The sequence below is a fragment of the Coenobita brevimanus genome, chromosome 62 (genome assembly GCF_032717465.1).
Source record: "Coenobita brevimanus isolate Jiangsu-jjx chromosome 62, ASM3271746v2, whole genome shotgun sequence".
In the NCBI taxonomy this organism is placed as follows: domain Eukaryota; kingdom Metazoa; phylum Arthropoda; class Malacostraca; order Decapoda; family Coenobitidae; genus Coenobita; species Coenobita brevimanus.
Window position 1 is genome coordinate 36,622,114 of NC_137015.1, and position 5,678 is coordinate 36,627,791.

The window sequence follows — 5,678 nt, forward strand, 5'->3', positions numbered from 1 at the left end:
AATCAAAATCACACATATACACCTGGAGTTATCACATACTCGTCTCGTAGTTAGTCACATCTCACACGCACAGAATCAGGTAAAGCCACACACATACAGACAGCACACAATGGCGCTTGCACAACCACCTCAATTGAGTCTGTGGAACGATGCATCGCTGCTTTCAAACAATGACCACCGTTCGGTGCTGGTACGAGAGTATAATAATAATAATAATAATAATTATTATTATTATTATTATTATTATTATTATTATTATCATCCCTACGTCAAGTGGGGTTGGTGGAGGATTAGTGCCCCTCCCTGTAAAACAATTAACTCTAAGCCCTTGACCACCCCGTTTGGGATACATGGCGTCTGGCAATGAATGAATGAAAATGATGATGATTATTATTATTACCAGTATTATTATTATTTTTTTTATTATAATAATTTATTATTATTATTATTATTATTATTATTATTATTATCATCATTGTAATTATGATTATTAATTATTATTATTACCTGTTACTTCTTATTGCTTTTCTTTCCTTTACAGGTGGCTTTACATTGAGTGACAAGCCAAATGGTTTCCTGTAAGCCAGGAAACCATTTACAGCGCTGGGTGGTAACCATATAACCAAACCATACGTGCTCCCTACGTGTCAACAAGTGGGTTGGTGGAGGGTTAGTGCCCCTCCCCGTAAAACAAATAACTCAAAGTCAAATGGCCACCCCTTACGGGATTATGGCGTCTGACAATAGATAGATAGATAGATTATTATTATTATAATTATTATTATTATTTCAATTATTATTATTAACATTATCACTATTATTATTATAAATCACAAAATAATAATAATAATAATCTATCTAGTGCCAGACGCCGTAAGAGGTGGCCACAAACAAATAGCCTCCATGTTGCCCAGTCCCCCGCCATTTTACTGCCCTGCTCCCAGCTCAGGCCCCCTCTCTCTTATACCTCCGCACTCCATCCCCCCATCTCATCCTTGGCCTCCCCCTTCCTCTCCCCCCTCTCCATCTCACTCACATACACTCTCCTCGTTAGTCTCTCGCTCTCCTTTCCTCTCCACATGGCCAAACCACCTCGGTGTATTTCTCCTAACGCTTTCTATCATCCACATCCACACCACAACGCTCCTTCACTTCCTCATTTGTCAGTCTGCCTCTCCATGTAACCACATGCTCCTCTCAAATACCGATAACTCATTTCCACTGCTCTCACTCTTGTGTCCTTCCAACAAGGTCCAAATTTCACTTCAATAATATTAATAATAATAATAATGAGAAGAAGAAGAAGATTAAATGGTTATAAGAATTCTGGCATCAAAAATAATCAGTCCTAAGCCAGTTTCTCTCTGCTCTTCTCGCGTGGAATGGGAAGGGAGATCTTTACAGAGCAAGTTATTCTACTGAGGGACACTCATCAGAAGAAAGAACGCCTCAGGTAAAATCTCTCCTCCCCCTCTTTCTGTGCTGTATGAAGTACGAGGTTACCTGCACCAGGTCTTTGGTAGTAAAACTAACAAAGTGTCATGAAAACATAGGGGAACCATTTTCCTTATTCCCGCACCCCATTTTTTTTGTGCCTTTGACCGTTTGACAACTAGCATGAAATACGTGGATGGAAGTTCTTCTCAGGACCTTCACAAGTGAATGGAGGTGTGGTCCATTTAGCCTATATTGGGCACCGATTTTTTTTTTTCCCTCTTACCTGTTTAAGATTCTTATGTATGACGGTGGTGGTGATGAACAGTAATATTCATAAAGTAATCTAATAGCTAAGGCAATACGTCATGGTACAATCAACAACAACAACCGATCGAAACTACAAAAAACGAGAACCCTCATAACATCACAAACTGTCAGTCAAAACCTTCGGCCCACCATCAGCTATGTGCGGTAGCAGATCACCACCAACGTTTTCATTGTGGGCTTTATTGATTTATTATTGCAATCAACAGACTGCTTTATTCTGCTTAGTAGCTCTGATTGTCATGTATATCACCAACACGTATGAATCACCTGGTACTACAGTATCATGCACCTACCGTATGCCAAAATCACCAGTCATGAATATCGATACATTAACTATCTTCTTACTCATGCACAACTAACAATTCAGTATTATATTAGCTATTTTCGCATAATCAGATTTTTTTTTTTTTTTAGTACCATCGAATAAAGAGCGAGTATTCTCTCTGACTCCATCACAAATGATCCATCCGCTACTGCATTTGCATTTTCGGTTAGATCTGCACATTCTAGAGTACAGGTAGTTCCGATGACGGATGGAGCTAGGAGTTGGAGGACCCCCCCATGTCCCCTCCTTATTAACAACCAGTGCATTCGCATTACCGTACGTCAAAGGAAAGACACTCCCTCCCAGGTTCGGTTAATGTCAAAACATACCAAAAAGGACCACAGTACCTGACAAAGAGCAAACAACGAAAATCTACCTCTAACTCACAACGCACTTCTACATCCATAAATCAAATACGTAGGCTAGCCTAGCTACAATCGCCTGAATTACCAGTCGCGACTAACACACCAAGTAATACATTAACAAGTACTTACAATTATCACCTAAATCGCTAAGCACGTATACACTGACAATACTCCGTATCGGTATAATCATCATCAACCTTTCAGTCCACTGCAGGGCAAAGACCTCCCATTATTTTTTTTTCCCCCACCCTGGCCTACTGGCTGTTAGCCTGTTCCACTCATTCTCACAACACGTTACGCAAATCAGTCTATTTGTATCAGCTTATCAATACAGTAGTCGTGCTTTCATGCAACTTTCACAACTATCGATTATTAATGCAGGAGTTAAATGGTTAGTATTCATCCTGTCAGCATGTCAGTCACTTAAATAGCCAGTCAACAGAATAGCAGGAAGGATTGTTTGTTTCAATAACACTAAACAGTTTTGTTTTTATTGCAGTTCGTCCTCATTAACTTAAAGATTTTCGTCACTTTTATCTTATTTCCCGCAGTCCAGTTGCTGAATAAGGCAGTACCAGTGCTAGGGTTTTATATTCCTTCCACAGCACTTTGTGACTGGAATCTTATTCCAGCATTCATCTCTTGTTACAACTCAGCATTAAAAGGGGCGAGATGGCAGTTAAGCTACAGGTTAGGTTAAATTGGACAGAGTATGACTATAGTGTGTCTATGGATCACCTCCTGAACTCCCCCCCCCCCTCGAGTAAATACCGGATGGAAAAAAAAAATCCATTCCGACTCTCCTAACTTGCATTATTCTCACGGTAAAACCTATCACGCACAGGTGAAAGCAAGCCTACTTCTGACGGTCATTTGTTAACCTGTAACTGTTAGATGTTATTAGCTTGCAGCCAACATTTATGGGCGTTGTCGGCAGCGATAAAGAAATCCGAGGTGCTCAGAAGAGACGACTTCGCGCGATGGTGGCACTGATAAAGCTAGGCAGCGCTGATCCTCAGTTATACACATGTCCCTCAGCTCCCTCCCCATCCCCTGAAGAGTGGATGGCGGGCTGCAGAATGGTAACTTCAGAATGCAATCCAGGGTTCACTTTCAGGTGAACCTGGACCTACAACAAAAACTGCTGCTACTACTGCTGCTGCTGCTGTTGCACAATGGTCATGCATTCTGCCATCACATGCTTCAGAAATTATCATCAGAATCTGGGGTTTGTCTATACCTTCTCGCTTGTTTTCCATAACCCATTCAGTGACACGTCTGGCGGTAGCAACATAGACGTATCGTCCTAAGGTTAATGATCTTTATAACCCTTTCATTTTGGAGGTTCCCCATCAGTTCCATAATATCGTCTGGTGATGATAATTTAAAATCCATGTTTTATTAAATTTGGATTCCATTTTAAGGTAGAGTTAAAATTCCTGGAAACGGGTGTGAGAAGTTTTCTATAATTTATTGACATCCCGGCATAATACATTTTAGTATTCCAGTTACTTGAGTCTTCTTTCTTATTGACGATTTCACAACATTCTTTTCTCATGACGTCACAAGTTTGGGAAATCTGTCTACTTTCACTTTCCCTGGGCTACAAAGGTTTTCTCTGAAGAGGAAACACTGTGGAAAAATGTAATTATCTCATTCAACTACAGCTACCTTTGCAACAGAATAAACCAACACTCACTCAATATTACGAAGTGAAAGGTTCTTTATCCAGAGGAACAGAGTTTACGCCCCAACCCACATCCACTGAGCGAAAGGAACTGAACTTTCTGCCCGGGGTTCGGTGGTTATATACTTCTTGCCGGACGTACGATCATGCCTACTCCTTTCTCCCATTATGTTCGCCTTGGCTTGAATTCTGTTCATCTCAAGCTTCCTTTACAGTATCACACCGTAATATCAATTCCGTATCTGGCTGTGTTCATGGTTTACCTCATATGTCCACTAATTCTTATCATATTTATGCTCAAATCTTTACTCATATGCCTATTAATTCTTAACTTACGTATTCTCAGGTCTCATGTTTCCTCAGGTGTTGATTTATATTTGTTCAAGTCTTTACGTATGTCTCCTCAAGTCCCAATGCCTCTTTGCTCGCCACAACTCATGTCTGCTCAGGTCTTGACTCCTGTCTAGCCAGGTCTTAATTCACGTCTAGTCTTAATTCATGTTTGCTCGTCTTATGTCAGCCCAGGTCCTAACTCAGGTCAGCTCAAGTCTTAAATCATTTGCTCATGTCTTATGTCAAGTCTTAGCTCATGTCAGTTCATCTTAACTCATCTCCTCAAACCTTAACTCGTGTCTGATCTCGTCTGCTGTCAGCGCAGATCTTAACTCATGTCTATTGAAGTCACCTCACGTCTGCTCAAGCCTGAAATCGTGTCTGCTCTTCTTAACCATGCATCTGTCTGTGTCCAAGTCTTAACCCATGTCTATCCTTCAGTATTATCTCGGTCTAAGCTCACGTCTTATCCCCTTCAGTAGGATGACGTCGGTTTTAGCTCTCTCTTGGCACCTTCAGACGATTTTACTCAGCGTAAGAAAGCCCTCTCGTACTTTAAGAGTTAATCAAGGCTACATGTAACTCCTCCAGTATGAAAAATCTCTCCTAAGCTGAATAAAATCGTCTGGAGGTGGCGTGGCTACAGAAAAAAAAAGTCAACGGATTGAAAGAATTAAATATGACCTCAATCTAAGCTTGCATCTCGTTTTTGTCCTAATCTTATTTCAGTCTAAGCTCAGTTTTTCCTCATATGCCTGTCCGTGCTCAAGCTTGAAGGGTCGTATTATGAAAGCTGAGAACGCGAAGGTGTGGACAGACTCCCACTTTTTGACGATAATTTGTGTATCGTTGCTGACAATTACAAGCGTTCCGTGAATGACGAGAATCATGGGCCTGTTTACACCTTTGCTGAGTCAGGTTTTATGTTCCGGCCGTAAATTGTAAGTCTTTCAGCCCAGTGACGTGTCTTTCATTATACACGGTGATCCGAAAATAGCGCTCCACCAGCATCTCACTTGGTGGCATCTCCTGTGTTGCGGGGACGGCTCAGATACAAGATAATAATAACGCTTGCTGAGCCGTACCCTCAACGCACAAGCAATCCCAGCCAATGGAAGAGGAACGTTATATAGAGATCACCCTGTATTCATCCCATCTCCAGACAATGTTCTTATACTTAGGAGGCTTTTCGAATATTAGAGGT

The 5,678-nt window shown here is 41.1% G+C and overlaps 1 protein-coding gene across 1 annotated transcript in view; it reads right to left on the reverse strand.

Moving 5' to 3' along the window:
• LOC145404128 (serine protease inhibitor 88Ea-like) overlaps window positions 1–4,219 on the reverse strand; it is a 17,718-nt gene extending 13,499 nt beyond the window's left edge. Inside the window, exon 1 of the mRNA XM_080275756.1 lies at window positions 4,154–4,219. The gene's annotated coding sequence lies outside the window, so the exon portion shown is untranslated. The remainder of the gene's footprint in view (window positions 1–4,153) is intronic.
• Between the last annotated feature and the right edge of the window lie 1,459 nt (window positions 4,220–5,678).